Source organism: Eleutherodactylus coqui, chromosome 4 (assembly GCF_035609145.1).
Source record: "Eleutherodactylus coqui strain aEleCoq1 chromosome 4, aEleCoq1.hap1, whole genome shotgun sequence".
Classification (NCBI taxonomy): Eukaryota; Metazoa; Chordata; class Amphibia; order Anura; family Eleutherodactylidae; genus Eleutherodactylus; species Eleutherodactylus coqui.
The window spans coordinates 116,195,818-116,221,464 of record NC_089840.1 but is presented as its reverse complement, the minus strand read 5'-3'; positions in this window follow the sequence as shown (position 1 = coordinate 116,221,464).

Sequence of the window (25,647 nt, the reverse complement as noted above, 5' to 3'; positions counted from 1 at the left end):
GGCAGGGCACAAAATGAAAGAAGTAGCAGGAGAAGTAGACCCCTTAATGCCCCTCATCTATGGGAATAGTGAAAATTTTGAAAGTTTAGATTATGGAAAAAATTTAATTCGTAACATTTTAAATATGTTTCACCATAATTTTTGTTCATGTCTTATGATATTCAGCTTATCAAAAAGTATCAAGTATCAGGGGCTGCAAAAAAAAGTATCAAGTATCAGGGCCTCGAAGAAAAAGTATCAATTTCACAAGGTTTTATAATACTATGTGAATAAAAAAAATGGGATTCATGGGATTTGTATAAGAATTATTTTTTTTAATAATGTGGGAGAGCGTGGTATTTCTCAATACATGGGTAGATGCATATGCCAGGTGTTGTGGGACACTTAGGGCAATAGTAGCGAGAATCACTGCGTCTCCCGTGTTTGCTACACACTCTGCATCTTTTCTATGGGGTTGTCCTATTGGTTGTGATAGGTACTCAGCAAATAAAATGTCTTTCTGTTAGTCTTCAGACATCTTCAGATTCATGACAAAGTCGGGGGTCTTCAGTTTGAAAAAGGGGGTGTGCAATTACATTTCCCTGGTAGTCAAGATATGTATCTCTGCCTCCTCTTTTCTTGTACAGGACAAAACTATTATGGACCGCCATTTGAATGAGGTATATGGCCACTTTTTTATACCAGGATCTTGTTTTCCGTTTACCAAATATGGCTGAAATACCTGGTCTGCTAAATCAACGCCCTACATGAATTTATTATAATTTATTATGCATTCCGGCTTTTGTTTGTCGGATGCAGAACCTCTCTCCCCGACGGCCTCTGTGGCATTTGTATGGATTGTACTGAGGGCAAATACATCTTTTCGGTCCCTGTATTTCACTGCCAGCTGTTCATCACTGTGAAAAAAGACAGATGTTCCCTTCGGAATTTGCTTTCCTACCAGCCTCTGTGGAAAGCCCTTTTTATTTTTCCGGATTGTCCCACATGCTCCGTTGCTTGATGTGTGCAGGAGTTTGAAGAAAAGCACACTTGTATAAAAGTTGTCCGTATATAAATGATACCCCTTATGAAGGAAGGGCTGGATTAGCTCCCAGACAATTTTAGCACTTATAGACAGATTAGGGGGATACCGTGGAGGACTGATTTTACTGTCCCTACCCTTATAAATTCTAAAAGTGGTGGTATATCCTGTCTCGCTTTCACAAAGTTTATAAAGCTTCACTCCATAACGCGCCCTTTTAGTTGGAATATACTGCCTGAAATGAAGTCTCCCCTTAAAACTCATTAGGGATTCATCTATGCTGAGGTTTTTTTCTGGGGTGTAATGAGTTTTAAATATCTCATTTAAATATGTCATTAATGGCCGAATTTTAAATAAACGATCATAATTTGGATCTGTTCTGGGAAGGGCTTGCAGATTATCATTGAAGTGAAGAAATCATAATATTTCTTCATAGCGGTGTCTGGGCATTACCGCAGAGAACACAGGGGTGGCATGCGTGGGACTAGATACCTAGTAAGATTTAATCGTGGGCTTCTTGACAATCCCCATATTTAATGTGAGCCCCAGAAATTTTTTTAATTCGTAAAGGGTTGTGGGCTTCCAATTTTTGGTGCGTGTCGAAGAAGGATGCTGAGCAATAAACTGTCTAGCATACAGATTAGTTTTACGGACTATGTCCGTCAAGAGTTCCTCACTTATAAAAAGTTTAAAATAATCGATGAGGGAGACATTTGTCACATCCAGGTTTATTCCTGGGGTGGCAGTGAAGTCAGCTATTTTAGGGATAAATGATGTGGTGGGTGTCCACACAAGGCTGGCGACTTCAATTGGAGGAACCGGAATTTCCTGTGCTGCAGCGCTACTGGGCCCTGCTAATTCTACTTGTGGGTTTATGCTGGCAGCCCTACAAGAGTTAGCGGAAGAGCTGTCGCTGTCACTCATGAGGAAAGGTGTATCCGAAAAAGCATCTGTCTTGGTTTCTGAATCTGAGTCAGAGTAGAGCATTGCATACACCTCCTCCAAACTGTATAGCCTTCTGGCCATTTTATAAGAGAACCGTGTAAGAAGAAAAAAAAAATGGCCCTCCGACACTGCTTTTTAGTGTGATGTAGTGTATAGAATATGCAGCACAGGAATTGATAAATATATACAATATTATGAGATGCCCTAGCTTGACAGAACTTATGATATAGATATATAATTTATTACGTGTAACGCTTTAACGTATAAAAACGTACACTAACCCCTAACGGACAGTAACGTGATGCCCTAACGTACAATAGAACCTGAAAATATTCTGTAGCACACTAAAGTATATATATCTATATGTATAGATATATAATATATTACGTGTAACGCTCTAACGTACAAAAACGTACACTAACTCCTAATAGACAGTAACGTGAAGTCCTAACGTACAATAGAACCTGAAAATATTCTGTAGCACCCTAAAGTGTGTGTATATATATATATATATATATATATATATATATATATATATATATATATATATATATATAATTTAAAAAAAGGTATTAGGTAAAACCTACACTAACTCTTTGAAATTATTTTAGATGATGTCATCTTGATGATGCAATTCATACAATGTATTTTTTTTCACTGTAACTGCTTTACAGGCAGCTGTAACAATCTGTCTCCTCCTCTCTGCTCAGAAATGAAGTGATCTGAGGAGAGAAGGGGGCAGAGTGAAGCTGCCTGTCACTTATTTAATAAACATTTGTGACTGTGACCACCATGATTGGATCTCATGGTGATCACATGTGTGGAGGGACACAGGATTGGTCCCAATCGTTCCCGCGGCTACAGTGTCTCCGAGCAGGAGTTTGACAGCTCGGGCACTGTCGCACGGGAGCGCGCGCACCCGACTTAAAGCACCGCCGTCATTTTACTTGCGGTGGTGCTCTAAGCCCAGGACCAGGCGCCGTATATTTACTGCGCCTGGTCCTTAATGGGTTAAACAAAATATATCAGAGCGATGCATAGGTAGTCAATTGATAACAGCCAGAAGGATTATATAAATGGAGACAATGGAAAATGTTCATTAAGATCAGCAGGGCTCATGGATTTCAACCTAAATATTCATCTAAATTCCTCACGTTCTAATTAGAGGTCCAAATTTCCACCATGAGGGCCCAATCGAATCTGACTGGGGCCTATGAATCTCAAGCAATAAAGATCACCACCATGCCTTCTATTAATATGTCAAGCCACTGATGTATCTTTTTTTGTCCGGATAGTGCTAATTGATAGTGTTCGGATAATGCTTCATTCTTTTCCTCATTTCTTGGATCGTTTTTCCAACATAAATTTTCGAGCAGCTACAGTAAGCAATATAAATAATGCCCTTGCTACGACAATTTATGGGCTGTTTAATATGGTATGTTATGCCATCAATAGGGTTTACAAAGGTCTTGGTCAAATCAACATGCGGGCAAAAGATGCACTTTCCACAAGGCGAACATCCAGTCTGGGCATTACATTGTATGTCATTAATGTCAGAATACTCAGACACAAAGTGGCTCTTGACTAAAGAATCGTGAAAGCTCGCGCCCCTATTGCATGTAAAGCCAGGATGTTCAGGTAATACGTCCTTCAAATGGGGATCAGAGAGTAATATAGGCCAATATTTATGGAGAATTTTGGCAATCTGCATGGTGTATCTATTAAATGTACCAATACATCTGATTTGTTTGGATTCCATTTGTGTATTTTAATAGGTCTCAAAAATCTATCTCTGGTATCAACGTAGGCACTAGAGATGAGCGAACACCAAAATGTTCGGGTGTTCGTTATTCGGAACGAACTTCCCGTGATGCTCGAGGGTTCGTTTCGAACAACGAACCCCATTGAAGTCAATGGGCGACCAGAACATTTTTGTATTTCGCCGATGCTCGCTAAGGTTTTCATGTGTGAAAATCTGGGCAATTCAAGAAAGTGATGGGAATGACACAGTGACGGATAGGGCAGGCGAGGGGCTACATGTTGGGCTGCATCTCAAGTTCACAGGTCCCACTATTAAGCCACAATACCGGCAAGAGTGGGCCCCCCCCCCCCCTCCCAACAACTTTTACTTCTGAAAAGCCCTCATTAGCATGGCATACCTTTGCTAAGCACCACACTACCTCCAACAAAGCACAATCACTGCCTGCATGACACTCCACTGACACTTCTCCTGGGTTACATGCTGACCAACCGCCCCCCCTCCCCCCCACAGCGCACACCAAAGTGTCCCTGGGCAGCCTTCAGCTGCCCTCATGCCACACCACGCTCATGTCTATTTAGAATTGCGTCTGCCATGACGAGGGACCGCAGGCACACACTGCAGAGGTTGGCACGGCTAGGCAGCGACCCTCTTTAAAAGTGGCGGAGCGATAGCCCACAATGCTGTACAGAAGCAATGAGAAATAGAATCCTGTGCCACCGCCATCAGGAGCTGCACACGTGGGCATAGCAATGGGGAACCTATGTGCCACACACTATTCATTCTGTCAAGGTGTCTGCATGCCCCAGTCAGACCGGGCTTTTTAATTCATAGACACAGGCAGGTACAACTCCCTATTGTGAAGTCCCTGTCGACCCACAGCATGGGTGGCTCCCTGGAACCCACCGGTGGTACACAGAAATATCCCATTGCATTGCCCAACACAGCTGAGGTAGTAATGTCGTGCTTAATGCAGGTGGGCTTCGGCCCACACTGCATGCCCCAGTCTGACTGGGGTTCTTTATAAGTGTACAGATGTAGTAAAAACTCCGTGTGCACCTACAGCATGGGTGGGTGCCAGGAAGCCACCGGCGGTACATAGAAATATCCCATTGCATTGCCCAACACAGCTGAGGTAGTAATGTTGTGCTTAACCCTTTCCAATCCAATTTGTATATGGTTTTCCTAGGGGGCTTACTCTTTTTCTGCCGTTATACAACGGCGCTATATGCTGGCTAAAGCCAGTACTGCATGAGCTGACACGTAGGATAGGCTCCGACAGCAGAGAGGCTGGCAATATACAGTAAGAGAACCCCGACGGACGTCTACCAACAACGGAGCTGTACAGCCTTAAACCCTAATGTCTTCACAGGTCACACAGTGGACTGGAAAGGGTTAATGCAGGTGGGTTTCGGCCCACACTGCATGCCCCAGTCAGACTGGGTTTCTTTATAAGTGGAAACAGATGCATTTATAATTCCCTGTGGACCCACTGCCTGGGTGGGTGCCAGGAAGCCACCGGCGGTACATTGAAATATCCCATTGCATTGCCCAACACAGCTGAGGTAGTAATGTTGTGCGTAATACAGGTGGGCTTCGGCCCACACTGCATGCCCCAGTCAGACTGGGGTTCTTTACAAGTGGACACATGTAGGTTAAACTCCCTGTGGACCCACTGCCTGGGTGGGTGCCAGGAAGCCACCGGCGGTACATAGAAATATCCCATTGCATTGCCCAACACAGCTGAGGTAGTAATGTTGTGCGTAATACAGGTGGGCTTCGGCCCACACTGCATGCCCCAGTCAGACTGGAGTTCTTTAGAAGTGGACAGATGTATTAAAAACTCCGTGTGCACCTACAGCATGGGTGGCTCCCTGGAACCCACCGGCGGTACATAAAAATATCCCATTGCATTGCCCAACACAGCTGAGGTTACGTCAGCTGTAATGCAGGTGGGCTAAAAATTAATTTGATTACACTGTAGGCGAGGGCCCACAAAAATTGCTGTATCAACAGTACTAATGTACATCCCAAAAATTGGCCATGGCCAGCCAAGAGGGCAGGTGAAACACATTAATCGCTTTGGTTAATGTGGCTTAAGTGGTAACTAGGCCTGGAGGCAGCCCAGTGTAACGAAAAATTGGTTCAAGTTAAAGTTCCAATGCTTTTAAGCGCATTGAAACTTTTAAAAATTGTTCTGAAAAATTATTTGACTGAGCCTTGTGGCCCTAAGAAAAATTGCCCGTTCAGCGTGATTACGTGAGGTTTCAGGAGGAGGAGCAGGAGGAGGAGGAGGAGGAATATTAGACACAGATTGATGAAGCAGAAATGTCCCCGTTTTGGATGGTGAGAGAGAACGTAGCTTCCATCCGCGGGTGCAGCCTACGTATTGCTTACGTATCGCTGCTGTCCGCTGGTGGAGAACAGAAGTCTGGGGAAATCCAGCCTTTGTTCATCTTGATGAGTGTTAGCCTGTCGGCACTGTCGGTTGACAAGCGGCTACGCTTATCTGTGATGATTCCCCCAGCCGCACTAAACACCCTTTCCGACAAGACGCTAGCCGCAGGACAAGCAAGCACCTCCAGGGCATACAGCGCGAGTTCAGGCCACGTGTCCAGCTTCGACACCCAGTAGTTGTAGGGGGCAGAGGCGTCACCAAGGATGGTCGTGCGATCCGCTACGTACTCCCTCACCATCCTTTTACAGTGCTCCCGCCGACTCAGCCGTGACTGGGGAGCGGTGACACAGTCTTGGTGGGGAGCCATAAAGCTGGCCAGGCCCTTAAAGACTGTTGCACTGCCTGGGATGTACATGCTGCTCGATCTACGCACATCCCCTGCTACCTTGCCCTCGGTACTGCGCCTTCTGCCACTAGCGCTGTCGGCTGGGAATTTTACCATCAGCTTGTCCGCAAGGGTCCTGTGGTATAGCAACACTCTCGAACCCCTTTCCTCTTCGGGAATCAGAGTGGGCAGGTTCTCCTTATACCGTGGATCGAGCAGTGTGTACACCCAGTAATCCGTCGTGGCCAGAATGCGTGCAACGCGAGGGTCACGAGAAAGGCATCCTAACATGAAGTCAGCCATGTGTGCCAGGGTACCTGTATGCAACACATGGCTGTCCTCACTAGGAAGATCACTTTCAGGATCCTCCTCCTCCTCCTCCTCCTCCTCCTCAGGCCATACACGCTGAAAGGATGACAGGCAATCAGCCGGTGTACCGTCAGCAGCGGCCCAAGCTGTCTCTTCCCCCTCCTCCTCATCCTCCTCATGCTCCTCCTCCTCCTCCTGTACGCGCTGAGAAATAGACAGGAGGGTGCCCTGACTATCCAGCGGCATACTGTCTTCCCCCGCCCCCGTTTCCGAGCGCAAAGCAGCTGCCTTTATGGTTTGCAGGGAATTTCTCAAGATGCATAGCAGAGGAATGGTGACGCTAATGATTGTAGCATCGCCGCTCACCACCTGGGTAGACTCCTCAAAATTACCAAGGACATGGCAGATGTCTGCCAACCAGGCCCACTCTTCTGAAAGGAATTGAGGAGGCTGACTCCCACTGCGCCGCCCATGTTGGAGTTGGTATTCGACGATAGCTCTCCGTTGTTCATAGAGCCTGGCCAACATGTGGAGCGTAGAGTTCCACCGTGTGGGCACGTCGCACAGCAGTCGGTGCACTGGCAGCTTAAAGTGATGTTGCAGGGTGCGCAGGGTGGCAGCGTCCGTGTGGGACTTGCGGAAATGTGCGCAGAGCCGGCGCGCCTTTACGAGCAGGTCTGACAAGCGTGGGTAGCTTTTCAGAAAGCGCTGAACCACCAAATTAAAGACGTGGGCCAGGCATGGCACGTGCGTGAGGCTGCCGAGCTGCAGAGCCGCCACCAGGTTACGGCCGTTGTCACACACGACCATGCCCGGTTGGAGGCTCAGCGGCGCAAGCCAGCGGTCGGTCTGCTGTGTCAGACCCTGCAGCAGTTCGTGGGCCGTGTGCCTCTTATCGCCTAAGCTGAGTAGTTTCAGCACGGCCTGCTGACGCTTGCCCACCGCTGTGCTGCCACACCGCGCGACACCGACTGCTGGCGACATGCTGCTGCTAACACATCTTGATTGCGAGACAGAGGAGGAGGAGGAGGAGGAGGGTGCTTTAGTGGAGGAAGCATACACCTCCGCAGATACCAGCACCGAGCTGGGGCCCGCAATTCTGGGGGTGGGTAGGACGTGAGCGGTCCCAGGCTCTGACTCGGTCCCAGCCTCCACTAAATTCACCCAATGTGCCGTCAGGGAGATGTAGTGGCCCTGCCCGCCTGTGCTTGTCCACGTGTCCGTAGTTAAGTGGACCGTGGCAGTAACCGCGTTGGTGAGGGCGCGTACAATGTTGCGGGAGACGTGGTCGTGCAGGGCTGGGACGGCACATCGGGAAAAGTAGTGGCGACTGGGAACTGAGTAGCGCGGGGCCGCCGCCTCCATGATACTTTTGAAGGACTCCGTTTCCACAACCCTATACGGCAGCATCTCAAGGCTGATGAATTTTGCGATGCGGACGGTTAACGTTTGAGCGTGCGGGTGCGTGGCGGCGTACTTGCGCTTGCGCTCGAACACTTGCGCAAGCGACGGCTGGACGGTGCGCTGAACTACACTGCTGGATGGGGCCGAGGACAGCGGAGATGAGGGTGTGGGTGCAGGCCATGAGGCGGTAGTGCCTGTGTCCTGAGAGGGGGGTTGCATCTCAGTGGCAGGTTGGGGCACAGGGGGAGAGGCAGGGGTGCAAACCGGAGGCGCTGAACGGCCTTCGTCCCACCTTGTGGGGTGCTTGGCCATCATATGCCTGCGCATGGTGGTGGTGGTGAGGCTGTTGGTGTTGGCTCCCCGGCTGAGCTTTGCGCAACAATGGTTGCACACCACTGTTCGTCGGTCGTCAGGCGTCTCGGTGAAAAACTGCCAGACCTTAGAGCACCTCGGCCTCTGCAGGGTGGCATGGCGCGAGGGGGCGCTTTGGGAAACACTTGGTGGATTATTCGGTCTGGCCCTGCCTCTACCCCTGGCCCTGGCCACCGCACTGCCTCTTGCAACCTGCCCTGCTGATGCCCTTGACTCCCCCTCTGAAGACCTGTCCTCCTGAGTAAGCGTTGCACACCAGGTGGGGTCAGTCACCTCATCGTCCTGCTGCTCTTCCTCCGAATCCTCTGTGCGCTGCTCCCTCGGACTTACTGCCCTTACTACTACCTCACTGCAAGACAACTGTGTCTGATCGTCATCGTCCTCCTCACCCACAGAAAGTTGTTGAGACAGTTGGCGGAAGTCCCCAGCCTCATCCCCCGGACCCCGGGAACTTTCGAATGGTTGGGCATCAGTGACTATAAACTCCTCTGGTGGGAGAGGAACCGCTGCTGCCCAATCTGAGCAGGGGCCCGAGAACAGTTCCTGGGAGTGTTCCCGCTCCTGAGCAGGTGTCATTGTAGTGGAGTGAGGAGGCTGGGAGGAAGGAGGAGCAGCAGACAGAGGATTCGGATTTGCAGCAGTGGACGGCGCAGAACTGCGTGTTGACGATAGGTTGCTCGAAGCACTTTCTGCCATCCAGGACAGGACCTGCTCACACTGCTCATTTTCTAATAACCGTCTCCCGCGTGGACCCATTAATTGGGCGATGAATGTGGGGACGCCAGAAACGTGCCTCTCTCCTAATCGCGCAGCAGTCGGCTGCGACAGACCGGGATCAGGAGCTCGGCCTGTGCCCACACCCTGACTTGTCCCTCCGCGTCCTCGGCCGCGTCCACGTCCTCTAGGCCTACCCCTACCCCTCAGCATGCTGTATTACCAGTGATTTGATTTCACAGGCAGGAAATAAATTGGCGCAAGACTGCAGGCCAAATATAATTTTTGCCCTTTTTGGAAAACGAAAGGCCCCACTGCCTCTAGTGAATGAATAATCTCAGTTTAATAACTGTGCTGTGTCCCTGCTAATGTGTCACAGAACGTGAGGGTAGCAGAGTTATTATAACTCTGGCAGAGCAGGTATTTTTTTTCCCAATTAAGGAAAGCAAATGGCGAAGCCAGCAGTAAAGCGTAGCTGGGTGCGTATGATTTAGCAATGTATTTCACGCAGCTCACACGTGTCCACAGGCGTTAGGACGGACAGAGGCTGGACAAATAGATTTGTTTTCAGTTTTTTCCCACCAAAAGGCAGCACTGCGTATATTCAATGAACATGAGAAGTTTAATAACTGTGCTGTGTCCCTGCTTATGTGTCACAGAACGTGAGGGTAGCAGAGTTATTATAACTCTGGCAGAGCAGGTATTTTTTTTCCCAATTAAGGAAAGCAAATGGCGAAGCCAGCAGTAAAGCGTAGCTGGGTGCGTATGATTTAGCAATGTATTTCACGCAGCTCACACGTGTCCACAGGCGTTAGGACGGACAGAGGCTGGACAAATAGATTTGTTTTCAGTTTTTTCCCACCAAAAGGCAGCACTGCGTATATTCAATGAACATGAGAAGTTTAATAACTGTGCTGTGTCCCTGCTTATGTGTCACAGAACGTGAGGGTAGCAGAGTTATTATAACTCTGGCAGAGCAGGTATTTTTTTTCCCAATTAAGGAAAGCAAATGGCGAAGCCAGCAGTAAAGCGTAGCTGGGTGCGTATGATTTAGCAATGTATTTCACGCAGCTCACACGTGTCCACAGGCGTTAGGACGGACAGAGGCTGGACAAATAGATTTGTTTTCAGTTTTTTCCCACCAAAAGGCAGCACTGCGTATATTCAATGAACATGAGAAGTTTAATAACTGTGCTGTGTCCCTGCTTATGTGTCACAGAACGTGAGGGTAGCAGAGTTATTATAACTCTGGCAGAGCAGGTATTTTTTTTCCCAATTAAGGAAAGCAAATGGCGAAGCCAGCAGTAAAGCGTAGCTGGGTGCGTATGATTTAGCAATGTATTTCACGCAGCTCACACGTGTCCACAGGCGTTAGGACGGACAGAGGCTGGACAAATAGATTTGTTTTCAGTTTTTTCCCACCAAAAGGCAGCACTGCGTATATTCAATGAACATGAGAAGTTTAATAACTGTGCTGTGTCCCTGCTTATGTGTCACAGAACGTGAGGGTAGCAGAGTTATTATAACTCTGGCAGAGCAGGTATTTTTTTTCCCAATTAAGGAAAGCAAATGGCGAAGCCAGCAGTAAAGCGTAGCTGGGTGCGTATGATTTAGCAATGTATTTCACGCAGCTCACACGTGTCCACAGGCGTTAGGACGGACAGAGGCTGGACAAATAGATTTGTTTTCAGTTTTTTCCCACCAAAAGGCAGCACTGCGTATATTCAATGAACATGAGAAGTTTAATAACTGTGCTGTGTCCCTGCTTATGTGTCACAGAACGTGAGGGTAGCAGAGTTATTATAACTCTGGCAGAGCAGGTATTTTTTTTCCCAATTAAGGAAAGCAAATGGCGAAGCCAGCAGTAAAGCGTAGCTGGGTGCGTATGATTTAGCAATGTATTTCACGCAGCTCACACGTGTCCACAGGCGTTAGGACGGACAGAGGCTGGACAAATAGATTTGTTTTCAGTTTTTTCCCACCAAAAGGCAGCACTGCGTATATTCAATGAACATGAGAAGTTTAATAACTGTGCTGTGTCCCTGCTTATGTGTCACAGAACGTGAGGGTAGCAGAGTTATTATAACTCTGGCAGAGCAGGTATTTTTTTTCCCAATTAAGGAAAGCAAATGGCGAAGCCAGCAGTAAAGCGTAGCTGGGTGCGTATGATTTAGCAATGTTTTTCACGCAGCTCACACGTGTCCACAGGCGTTAGGACGGACAGAGGCTGGACAAATAGAATTATTTTCACTTGTTTTACAAGCAAAAGGCCGCACTGCGTATATTCTATGAATAATAACTGTGTTGTGGCCCTGCCTATACAATTCTTTCCCTGCAGTATCAATGGAGGGTGGAATGCTCTGCAGAGGCGATTTTGAGAAGCCCAAAAAAAATGCAGCACAGCTAACAGCAGCCTGAACAGAACTGCACACGGATAAATATGGCCCTAGAAAGGACCGTTGAGGTTCTTGAAGGCTACACTCACTCCTAACACTCTCCCTGCCTATGCAGCACTTCTGTCCCTAATGCCAGGTGCAACGCTCTGCAGAGCCGATTTTGAGAAAAAAAGAAATGCCACTGCTAACAGCAGCCAACACACAGCTATCAGTGGCCCTAATAAGGACCTTTGGGGGGTCTTGAAGCCTACACTAACTACCAATTCTTTCCCTACAGCAGCTCCGGTACAAACAGCACTGTCCCTCATCTAACTCACCAGGCATCTGAAGCGAGCCGCGGGAGGGGCCGACTTTTATATTAGGCGAACACCTGATCTTCCCAGCCACTCACAGCAGGGGGGTGGTATAGGGCTTGAACGTCACAGGGGGAAGTTGTAATGCCTTCCCTGTCTTTCAATTGGCCAGAAAAGCGCGCAAACGTCTCAGGGAAGTAAGTGAAAGTAACCAGAACACCGCATGGTGTTCGTTACGAATAACGAACATCCCGAACACCCTAATATTCGCACGAATATCAAGCTCGGACTAACGCGTTCGCTCATCTCTAGTAGGCACACTTATATGCTTTCTTCAGAATGTGAGTAAGATATCATCTAGTTTTAAATTTAGTATATAGAGGACTGATGGCTTAGGATCCCTTTTTCACTGGAGGACTGTCAGGCACTTATCCCTTTCCAATCCACTATCTGACCTCTGAAGACATTAGGATTTGGAGTTTTACACCTCCGATGCTGGAAGAAATCCGTTGGGGTTCTCTTACTGTATATTGCCAGCCTCTCTGCTTTCGGAGCCTATCCAACGTGTCACCTCATACAGTACTGGCTTTAGCCAGCATACAGCGGTGTTGTATTATGGCAGAAAAAGAGTAAGCCCCCTAGGAAAACCAGGATGAATATTGGATTGGAAAGGGTTAATAGCCAGTGTAACAGGGTGAGAGGTGTGATCTGGAATGGAAGGTATATGTCACAAAGGTTGTTAGCTTCTGTGATGTTAATCAGTCCAATTTTACTCCAGGCAAGATCTTACATATAAACCAGCAAGCTATGTAAGGAGACAGGTGGAAGTGAGGAGGAGGTGTGTGTCTGGGAGAACCAGACTTTAGTGGTAAACTGACTTCTCTTGTGAGCAGAGAGACGCTGTGGACAAGGAGCTACGTTGTTCCAGCAGGACCCTTGGGGAACACCTGCCCTAGGACTGGGGTCTGGAGACACTACGACTTAAGGACCAGCTGCGCTCTGGACAACCACAGCTCTGTGAAAACAAACGGACTTATTACTGTTGCCCTCAGCTGCGGACTTACTTGCTCCTCCTGTGGACTACGGAGGGTTAAATTGAAAGAACTTTTTGCAAACTTCATTATTTCTCTGGAGACCTAGTCGTTTATGTTCTGCTAAAACGTGTATGAATAAACTAACCAAGAAGTAAAAGTGACCATTTGGCATACTCATTAACCCCCACGTTGCTACACCAGACAGCAGTCACAAGGATTATTACTTCAATGCTGTGAAAAGGAGTAACAGTAGTCCAAAGAATGAAGGCAGAGCGGGCAAGAAATAAACTTTGTTGAGGTCATAAATCAGCTGATAAGAAGGTGGAGGAGAGGAGAGAGCAGAGGTAAACTAAGCTGTCAGTCCAGCCTCACTGACAGATCTCCTATGCAGACTGTCTATGTACAGTCATATGTAGAAGCTACAGGAGACAAATGCTACACAATTTCTCATTAGCACAAATGTAAAAATAAAGGTAAGCCCAAAATACAAGCATTTAAGTGAAAATAAAATAAAAAATTGCCCCATTTAAAAGTCTTCATAGTCTTGGGGTGTGTGGCCTGGATGGCAATGATAGCAGATGCTTATCAGTGAAGCTCTTACTATCACATACCCGAAGCTACACTCAGCAACTTCAGAGGACTGCAGAACTTGCAGGGAAGGAGTGGAAAGGAGTACTGAACAGTATGATGACAAGAAAGAAGCAGAGGAAAGCAGGACTGAAGTACCTGACTGGCTTCTTCCCGGCACGTGGGGGTGAAGAGGAGCCGAAAATAGAGGTCCCAGCTTCCACTGCTGAGAGCCGACAGAACTCAGAGGCAATGACTTCCCCCAGACCCTCATCTCTACAGATCACACAGCTACGTTCCCTAGAGTAGCCCTGCTCAGCACTGCAAACACAGAAGGGAGAGGTGACAGTCCAGCACAGTGCAGAAAAGAGAGGAGGGGAGGCCGACTGCCGAGCATCCCCACGGGCTTCAGAAAGTGATGAGGGAGAAAAGTCAGTCTGGCCAAGAGACAGCCTTGAGAAAAGAAGACCTAGGAGAGAGGAGGAAAACTCTCATATCCCCACAGAACAAGCCTGCAGTGGAGAAGAGGAGAGACTAGACCCCATAATGCATATAGAGTGCTCCAATCAGGCAGCCTCTGAATTCTTCTTCCGTGACATGGTGCTGGCACTGAGGGGATCGCTGAAGAATGATCTCACTGCAGTAAATAACAAAGTCATCTCTGCTATAACAGGCTTGGGAGGAAGAGTAGCCTACTTAGAGACTAAAACCAGCAAGATAACAAGCTCTCATAATGAGCTAATAGATGCTCACTACAATCTGGCGGAGGACTTCGAGATTTGCTAGTTTATGTTTAAGGGCCTCAAAGACTGTAATAGGCGGAACATCATTAAATTCAGAGGAATTGCAGAATCGGTGAAGCCGGAAGATTTGTGTAATTAGTGCAGGACCTCATTAAGGCCCTGCTGCCGGACTCTAGATCTGCAGACCATACTCTAGACAGAGTTCACAGACTTCCAAAGCCTAAAAACATCTCTGAAAAAGCACCAAGAGATGTGGTAGCAAAAGGGTATTTCTTCCACATTAAAGAAGCTCTGATGAATAACTCCAGAAATCTCAAGGAGTTTTTCTCAAATAACCATGTCTGCTCGCAAAAAACTTGCCTCGATAACAATGACTTTGAGAGAAAATAAAATAGTATACAGGTGGGGTTTTCCAACGAAGTTATACGTGTTCAGAGATGGCAACACCACCATCATCACAACCTTTGATGTGGCGTCTCCCAGTTGAAGAAATGGAACCTGCCCATACCCAGAGGGATTGGTCTCGGAAGGGAGCTGATAAAGCCACATCTACTTACCACTGAATGAAAAGGAATACTGAGAATGGTCCTCATATCAATGGAAGAGGTACCATCCAAAATGGCTGAACTGTCCGCACTCCAAATTGTGGCCTTTACAAAGTGGGTTTCCAGCCACCCAAAGACTCAAAAAGGTCTATTTTCGTAATGTTCATTCAAGTTTGTCTCTTCTGAATTGAAAATTGAAAGAAGTTTTATCCCTAAATGTTTATTTCTACCATCCCTAATTTCCCAAAAAAGGATAATCAAACACCAGTTACCTGCAGAGGTCAGACCAACCAAGAGAAATATCATGACATGGCAACACAAGTACCAGTCCCACAAGTGGAATGACACCTATCCTTATGGAGTTAAACTTGTTATCCCTGAATGCATTATCCCTCCATTTAAGAGGTCGGCATTATTGAAAGAGGCATTGACATCTAAAGTGGACATTCTGTGCGTCCAAGAAAACCACTTTGCACAAAATAAAGTGCACGTTGTGACTCACTCCAAATTTCCTAAGATTTATATGTCCAATGCACCAAAGAAGAAGGCAGGAGTGTTGGTGGCCGTAAGGGACTCTGTTTCAGCTTCTAAATGAGGAGGTGGATACGGAGGGAAGGTTCTTGGTTCGGATTTGTAAGATTGAAGGCTTCCACATGACTCTGGCCAATGTATATGTGCTTAATCCTCGGCAACTCATGTTTTGGGGTAGAGTGATAAGGAAGATAAAAAAGGTACAACAAGGTAGTCTGATATTGTGTGGGGATTTTAATGCCATAGCAGATGGGGGGCTTGACTCTAGTAACCCAGTTAGGGGAAGTGGTCCCACCTTGTCCTCCTGGATTCTCAAAGCAGAATGGTACGATTCATTCAGATGCTTGAATGTGAACTCCTGGGAATATTCATTTTATTCTCCCAGACACAGATCATTTTCTAGGATCGACATGTTCCTGGTGGATTTTCTCATTCTTGTTAGAGCAAGAGAGGCGACAATTGGAGTAGAGTCCTGGTCTGGGACCCCAGTATTCTACTTTTGGGAGCTGGAGGAGCAACACATTTCTAATAAAAATTCTGAGATTTCGGGAAAAGGTTCATACTGTAATAGAAAAATATTTTCACTATAATGATTCACCAGAAACGTGTCCCCCAACAACCCTTCTGCACTTTTGAGCAATCATTGTTGTGTGATTTACAGCGCAAGATGATCGCTCAAGATGAGCGATCACCTTACGCTGCTAGCGGAAGATGCAGAAGACAGGCGGTGTGTCCCCACTTGTCTTCTGTATACAGCTGTGCCCCCGCTCCAAGCTCCCGGCTGTTATACAGCCAAGCGCTTGGAGCGGAGGATACAGAAGACAAGTGGAGTGTCCCCGCTTGTCTACTGCATCCAGATGTTTTCTGCACAGAGCGCCTGGCTGTTATACAGGCGAGCGATCTGTGCCAGGTATGGAGAGTAGAGCTGGACCGCTCTGTTCTTCATACCCAGCCTGTTATCAGCGAGCGGGATACAGCTGAAACAAAAGCATGCTGAAAGCCGACTATGGGTGACAGGATAACAGAAACTGCATGATGTAAGTGCAGTTACACACAACGATATCGCTCAAAAGACGACTTTTGAGTGAATTTTGAGCGACAACCGTTGTGTCTAAATTGGCCTTAACTAGCAGCTCCCAAGAGAGAAAACGTTAAATGACCAAGAACGGCAAATCAAATAAAGCAGCACAGTCAACATCGCAAAGCACCTTGCCAGATTTCTTAATTGACCAACCAAGCGGCACCTGTTCTCGAACGGAGCCATCACCCTAACTTACAGGTCACAAGTGAACAAGAAATGGAAGGACAGTCAAGCAAACCTACAGAACCTACTGCAGCAACGACCCCCTATAAGTCAGACAGCACCCTACTTTCTCAAATTCAGCGTATCATTAGAGAGGAGCTGCAAACTGTGTTGCCGAATATGTCCAAGCAACTTGGAGATCTGGGCCAGAGAACAAGTGATCTTGAGCAGAAGACGGATGGAATAGTTGATGCTCTTGATTATGAAAGAACAAGGTGGGACGACTATGCTACCTGCATGAAAGCGCTTGAGTTAAAATGTGAGGACCTGGAGAATTGGAGCCGGAGAGCTAACATCAGAATCAGAGGGCTCCCAGAATTCATCAACAACCTAAAAGAAGCACGGGGGGTGCCTTCCGGGGCGGTCTCTCCGCCGTTGGAAACCGCGTCCAAGATCGGGGGGCCCAGGACTGACCCTTGGTCGTCATAAGGGCAGGTCTTCACCTTCTTCCTCCCCCAGTGATTACATCATTGCCGTACATTATTATTTTGTTCACCCATCGTTACCCTAAGGGCACGGGCACCTCCCCCACTTGAGGGGGGCGGCAGGTGCAGCCCAATCTTTCAGTGGCCCCTGCAACACTGTAGGAGCTACCGACTGTGAAGTTTAGTGAAAAACCAAATACAGAAGTTTAAATTTCCTCTTGTTTGTCCTTCCCATCTCCCCTTCCCTTTGTCTTTACGTCCTCCTTGCTTCCCTCTTCCCCATTTCTCTTTTCCGCTTCTCTCCCCCCCCCCTCCCTTCCATAAGGACACCGTTCCTTTCTCCGGGAGAGACCCGAGGAGCGGGAGCCCTCGAGACCAACCAATACCTCCACACAGGCTCTGCCTCCAGGTGCGCCTCCGTGTTCTGCCCCTCTCATCTAGCCAATTTGCATAATACCCATGACCATGACCAAACTAAATTTCTGCTCTCTGAATGCTAGAGGCCTCAATGTGGCGCAAAAAAGAAGCCAAATCCTATACCAAATGCATAAACTAAAATCACATGTTTTGTTTCTACAGGACACGCACTTCCGTGAGGGACATGTCCCGACCATGAGAGACAGACACTTTGTGACTTGGTACCATAGCACAAATGCCAGAGGAGTTTCAATTGCAATGTACAGAATGGTACCGCATGAGATCCTGGACACAGAACTGGATCCAGAGGGTCGTTTTGTCTTTCTAAAGGTCTGGATGTGGGGTAGGCTTTTCACCCTTGCAGCGTGGTACCTTCCCATTTGGAGTCCTATCCAAGTGGGGAGAGGCATACTGAACAGATTAGCGGAATTTGCAGAGGGGGTGGTAGTACTGGGGGGCGACTTTAATTTCCCCCTAGACCCCATACGGGATTGCTCATCAGGACGAGCTTCAGTTTTGGCATCACAGCTCCGTAGATTCCACGGACCCTTAGACAGCTCCAACTGGTAGATGTTTGGCCGGCGACTCATCCCACAGAACGGGACTATTCATATTTCTCTCCAGCTCATCAATCCCATAGCCGCATTGACCTCATAATAGTGAGCCATCACGCCCTAGCCTGGAACCCAGAGGCCTCTATTGGATCAGCAATTTGGTCGGACCACACGCCCCAATCCTCCTCTCCTTAACAATCCCTGGCGCCTTCGATAGGCCATGGTCATCGAGACTAAATAATAATCTCCTGAAAGACCCTTTGCGCTGTACCGACCTACGCAACACCATCGAGAACTTCCTCACGGACCACTCGGCCGACGCTACCCCTAAAACGGTTCAATGGGAGGCACTTAAATGCGTTGTGCGGAGGGTCGCCATTAAGCACAGGGCGCGTCTGAAACGCGAAAAAGCAGCAAAAATAATCTCCCTGTTAGACAAAATAGCAAAACTCGAGAGAACGTTTCGGCAATCTAGATCCCAATCCATCCAGAACGAACTATTAAATGCAGGAGAGGAGCTGAGACTCCTCCTGGACCAAAAATACCTGAGATATAGAGATAGACAGAAGTGATATTCCTACGAGCACGCTAATAAATGCGGACGCTCACTGGCGTGCTTTCTTCGTAACAAAACAAACAACACATATGTCCCCCACATAGTGGATAATAAAGGCCAAAAGATGCTCGACCCTAAAGGAATCACTGATACTTTTAGGGCATATTAACAGGACCTCTATAACACACAGGGCCAGTTGTCAGACATGACTCCTGCCAAAATAGAAACTTATCTACAAAGAACAGCCCTCCCGGGTATCTCAGAAGGGATCAAGGAATCCCTAGGTTCCGAATTCACAGCGGAAGAAATTGGTGAAGCTATCAAGGCCTCACCATCTGGGAAAGCCCGAGGCCCGGATGGGTTCACCCCAAGGTTTTTCAAGCAATTCCAGGAAATTCTTACCCCAATTCTACTTGAGACCTTTAACTAGATATCTCCCACGTCCCCGCTCCGCCCGCAGTCTTGCATTGGCGCACATCACAGTGCTCCCCAAACCGGGCAAAGACACAGGAGTATGTTCCAACTACTGCCCAATTTCACTTCTTAACCTTGACGTCAAGCTATTTTCTAAAATACTAGCGGGCAGACTAGCTCCCATACTCCCGTCCCAAATTCACAACGACCAAGTGGGATTCCTTAAACAGCGCTATGCTAGGGATAATACCAACAAGACCCTCCTCCTGATAAATCAAGCCCATCGCCTGCCGCAGCCTTTTTGCCTCCTCTCGGTGGATGCCGAGAAGGCTTTTGATTACGTTAACTGGGAGTTCCTGAGTGCCTCTTTAGGACTGAGATTCCTAAATTGGACTCTGGCTTTATATGGGAACCCATCAGCGCAGATACGAGTAAATGGCCTCCTGTCTGATCTGGTACTTATCAGGAACGGAACGAGACAGGGATGTCCCCTGTCCCCCCTTCTGTATGCTATCGTGATGGAGCACTTGGCTGTGGCACTACGAAAAAACCCAGATATACGCGGCTTGCAAGTCGGGGGCCAGGTCCGCAACTTAGCCCTATACGCAGACAACCTCCTCCTATTTGTATCATAGCCACGCATCACATTCCCTGCGATACTTTAAGAATTTGCCCACTTTGGCCACCTGAGCAATTTTAAGGTCAATTTACACAAGTCTGAAGCGTTAAACATATCGCTCCCCCCTAGTGAAGTGGCCCACCTTGCCGACCAGTTCAATTTCAAATGGCGCTCGTCCTCCATCCAGTATTTAGGGATTCACTTAGCGGCGGATACCTCATCACTATACCACCTTAACTACGTTCCCCTACTGGAAAGAGTGACAAAAGATCTAAAAGGATACGCTACTAAACAGCTAAGCTGGTTTGGGCGGATAAACGTACTGAAAATGGACGTGACCCCAAAATTCCTTTATCTTTTTCAGACATTACCAATTAAGCTACCGGCCCAATTTTTCAAACAGATACACTAAATATTCAGCAGATTTGTGTGGTGAGCACGGTATAACCGCATTAGCTACAGAACTATGTCACACCCTAAACCCAGGGGAGGAGTGGTCCTCCCCGACCTTAAAACATATTACTCGGCGGTGGTCCTTACCAGGCTGATAGATTGGCACCACCACGCGGCCTCAAAACAGTGGGTGGAAATGGAAGCAGCTCTGATCTGACCCCACATACGACTTCTGCCCTGGATTAAAAGGAGCGACAGACCCACGGCCCTACCACACACCCCAAATAACACTGAACTGCGCAGTAACATGGGACAGACTGACGACTAGAGGAGACATAACACTCCGTAGAGGTGCCTTGGCCCCGATATTCCACAACCCAGCATTCCCACCGGGGAGGGAGAAACAGAGCTTTCTAGGGTGGAGAGAGGAAGAAGACATTAGGTGCTGTCAGATTGTGGGGGCTGGAGGACTCCCGTCCTTCAATGACTTGCAGGCATCCCGACTCGCAGAAAGTTACAAAAGAGACCTACAGATGTTGATATGGTTTATTGATTTAATTTAGCACTAGTCTCTCACGATTATTCCTCTTGCTAGGTCCTGTGCGGCCTATACAAATAAGTGCCTTCGTTCTCATTATATGTGTTATGTTATGTATATGTACTTAATAAGTAAAATGCAATAAAAACATATTAAACATAAAACACCTCCATTTACCTAAGCTCACTACAACCTATAGTGACAAACTAAATAGACCCATCTCTTGTGAAGAAAATTGAAGATGTCATTAAGAATCTAAAACAAGGAAAAGCCCAAGGACCAGACGGGTTTACGGTCCTCTATTATAAAAAATTTGCGACGTCTCTGATCTCCCACCTCACAAGCTTCTATAATGAGATCCTAACAGTGAAGCGTCCACCGAGAGAATTCCTTAAAACGCATATAACGGTCATACCAAAACCAAATAAAGACCACACCTCTCTAAAAAAACAAGTACCGACTGATATCGCTGCTTAACCTTGATTATAAAATAATAAGTATACCAAACACCTGAACCCCTTACTTCCTCATCTGGTCCACAAAGATCAAGTAAGCGTTATACCTTCCAGACCAGTGCCAGATAATGTAAGAAAAGTCCTAAACTTGATCCATGTAGCCCAGGGCTGGAAAATCCGGGTGCTTGCTCTGGCGCTGGACATAGAAAAGGCTTTTGATAGCCTATCATGGGACTACCTTTTCACAGTCCTCGGCAAGATGGGGATTCACGGAGCTTATATTCTAGCTTTTGGATCACTATAGTCTACTACCTCGGCAACCCTGAACTCCCCTGTTTCAAACCCACCCTGATTGCTATACAGATAGGAGCTAGAAAGGGGTGTCCCCTATACCCAGCTCTATTTGCTTTGGCAATGGAACCACTTGCAAATATGATAAGGGAAAACCCTGATGTAGCAGAGATCATGCAAGATGGGAAGGAGTAGACAGCCAGCCTATTTGCGGATGACATCCTCCTTACCCTAGCTAGACCACTAACATCTCTTCCTAATTTAATGGCCATCCTGGACAGGTTCGCAGTGATTTCAGGGCAACAGGTCAATATAGATAAAACGGAAGCGCTGTATATCAATATCACCCCGAGCACGCAGAAACCGATTGAGATTAACTTTGGTTTTCAGTCCCTGCAACACTATGTCACGTATCTAGATATTAAGATCACTTCATCTTTGGGCACACTTTATAATTGGAATCCCCCCCCCCCCCCAGTTTAACTTATAATCTCTATCTAATATGGAGGAAAAATTGATTTAAACATCCGTTGATGTCGGCTTACCCCCCGATGCTTCCCATTACACCTAACCAGGCCTTTCCACTGAGTATTCAAGGAGAGAGGCTAATGTGGTGGAGGAACAGTGGTATCACGTCATTACACTAGTTTACATCACTAAACAAGCCCCTTTCCCAACCACAAATCTCTGAGAAATACATGGTTCTTGCTCATCTATGGATAGAAGTAAATCAGATATGTAGTTTTATATGCTCCAGGCTTTCCCGACCCTTCACCTCTATGAACCCAACTCCTTTTGAAAGGCAATGTTTGAAATCACCTTTGCAACCAGGGATGATTTCATTCATGTACTCGACCATGAACCAACCCTCACATGAGAACAAACTTCCCTTCATGAAGCGTTGGGAATCAGACCTGAATTTATCGCTATCGCTTGCAAGGTGGCGTCACTGCTGCACCTTTATTTCTAAGGGAAGTCACCAAGTAACTTTAACAGAATCCTCATACAAGATACTTCATAGGGCATATTCCCACGACCATCCACAAGCTCTCCCTAACTTCCTCCCCCTATTGTTTCAGGGTATGTGGAGCTCTGGGGCTATATCCCATATATGGTGGCCTTGTCCACTGGTAAGATCCCTATGGGAACAAGTAACCAACTTAATAACAAGAGTTCTGGGTAGGCCATACCCACTTATCTCATCGGCTTGCCTCATGGCAGACAAACCTAGAGGATTTAACAATCAACAACACAAGCTTTCCCAATACATTTGCATGGCGGCTAGAATCTATATCACCTCTCAATGGCTCTCGCCTGTTTTACACCTGGAACCAATTTTAACGAGAATATCCAAAATGATGCTGTGTGAGAAGTTGTCTTCCATAAGGGAAGATCGCATGGAAGGCTTTCTTAAGACCTGGCAGCCATGGTCTGAATACCTTAACATCCCGGGTCTGCCCTGGTTGCTAGCAATATAAGAGGAGGAACTGGCACCTTGAAATGAGGTAGAGGGGAGGGGGAAAGGAAGAAACTGGAGGACACCATAAAACGGGAAGAGGAGGTGGGGTGGTTGGGAAACGGAACACATATCACTACAGAGCTAATCCTGAAATTAATACCAGACCACTAATTTAAACAAGTCAATAAGGCAGTGCATGTTTGTCTGTTTGTAAGTTTGCTTATTTGCTTTGTTAAAATGATTATGCTATTGAGATCCCCCCACGAGGGGCAATATCAAGCATAACAGTTTGTTATATTGATAAATATGCAAATAAAATCTTTTGAAACTAAAACAACATATTCTGTAGCTAACAACAAGTACACTCATCTGATGGGTAGTAGAGTCAAGCAGAAGAGGATTAAAACTAAGATCCCCTACGTTACAAAATATCAAATCCCCTGAGAATTGCAGAGATATTTAGGAAGTTCTATTAATCCCTATAGAATCTAAAGAGGGAGACTTCCATCTCTCACCCCTCCGAGGAAGAAATTGATCATTTTCTCTCCTCAATTAAGCTTCTAACAATACATAAAGATCAATTGAGGAAGCTTCTCCCATAACATCCAAAGAAATAATAAAAATTATAAAAGAGTCCAAGAGAGATAAGGCCCCAAGTCCTGACAGATATACAAACGAATACTACAAGATTTATAGCAGTCAATAGAGATGAGCGAACGTACTCGTCCGAGCTTGATATTCGTGCGAATATTAGGGTGTTCGGGATGCTCGTTACTCGTAACGAGTACCACGCGGTGTTCCGGTTACTTTCAGTTTCCTCTCTGAGACGTTAGCGCGCTTTTCTGGCCAATTGAAAGACAGGGAAGGCATTACAACTTCCCCCTGTGACGTTCAAGCCCTATACCACCCCCCTGCTGTGAGTGGCTGGGGAGATCTGATGTCACCCGAGTATAAAAATCGGCCCCTCCCGCGGCTCGGCTCAGATGCCTTGTGAGTTAGCTGAGGGACAGTGGTATCGTGCTGGAGCTGCTGTAGGGAGAGCGTTAGGAGTTAGTGTAGGCTTCAAGAACCCCAACGGTCCTTCTCAGGGCCACATCTAATAGTGTGCAGTACTGTGTTAGCACTGTATTTTTTTTTTTTTTTCAAAATTGGATCTGCAGAGCATTGCGCCCTGCAATAGGGACAGAAGTGGTGGTTAGGCAGGGAGAGTGTTAGCAGTGAGTGTAGGCTTCAAGAACCCCAACGGTCCTTTCTAGGGCCACATCTATCCGTGTGCAGTACTGTCCAGGCTGCTGTTAGCAGTGTTGCATATTTTTTTTTTCTCAAAACCGGCTGTGCAGACCATTGCACCCGGCATGATACTACAGGGATAGAATTGTGTAGGCAGGGCCAGAAGACATACATTATTCATTGAATAGACGCAGTGTGGCTTTTCCTTTGAAAAACAAGGGAAAAAATTCTATTTCGCCTGCCTCTGACAGTCCTCAGGGCTCTGGGTACGTGTGTGCTGCGTGCAGAACGTTAAAAAAAATCAGACGCAGCCAGCTACGTTTTACTGCAGGCTTGCGCCAATTTTTTTCCTGCATGGGAAATCCCTGATCTGCTGTAGCGAATAACTTTGCATCACTGCAGTTCTGTGACACATTTGCAGGGCCACAACACAGTTATTAAACTTAGTAGTATTCATTGAATACACGCAGTGTGGCTTGTCCTTTGAAAAACAAGGGAAAAAATTCTATTTTGGCTGCAGGCTTGCGCCAATTTTTTCCTGCATGGGAAATCCCTGATCTGCTGTAGCGAATAACTTTGCATCACTGCAGTTCTCTGACACATTTGCAGGGCCACAACACAGTTATTAAACTTAGTAGTATTCATTGAATACACGCAGTGTGGCTTGTCCTTTGAAAAACAAGGGAAAAAATTCTATTTTGGCTGCAGGCTTGCGCCAATTTTTTTCCTGCATGGGAAATCCCTGATCTGCTGTAGCGAATAACTTTGCATCACTGCAGTTCTGTCACACATTTGCAGGGCCACAACACAGTTATTAAACTTAGTAGTATTCATTGAATACACGCAGTGTGGCTTGTCCTTTGAAAAACAAGGGAAAAAATTCTATTTTGGCTGCAGGCTTGCGCCAATTTTTTTCCTGCCTGGGAAATCAAATCACTGGTAATACACCATGCTGAGGGGTAGGGGTAGGCCTATAGGACGTGGACGCGGGCGAGGACGCGGAGGCCCAAGTCAGGGTGTGGGCACAGGCCGAGCCAGTGCGGTGGCCAGGGGTAGAGGCAGGGCCAGACCGAATAATCCACCAACTGTTTCCCAAAGCGCCCCCTCGCGCCATGCCACCCTGCACAGGTCAAGGTGCTCTACGGTGTGGCAGTTTTTCACAGAGACGCCTGACGACCGACGAACAGTGGTGTACAACCTTTGTCGCGCCAAGATCAGCTGGGGAGGCACCACCAACAGCATGCGCAGGCATATGATGGCCAAGCACCCCACAAGGTGGGACGATGCCCGTTCACCGCCTCCGGTTTGCACCACTGCCTCTCCCCCTGTGCCCCAACCTGCCACTGAGATCCAACCCCCCTCTGAGGACACAGGCACTACCGTCTCCTGGCCTGCACCCACACCCTCACCTCCGCTGTCCTCGGCCCCATCCAGCAATGTCTCTCAGCGTAGCGTCCAGACGTCACTAGCGCCACAGTTTGAGCGCAAGCGCAAGTACGACGCCACGCACCCGCACGCTCAAGCGTTAAACGTGCACATTGCAAAATTGATCAGCCTAGAGATGCTGCCGTATAGGC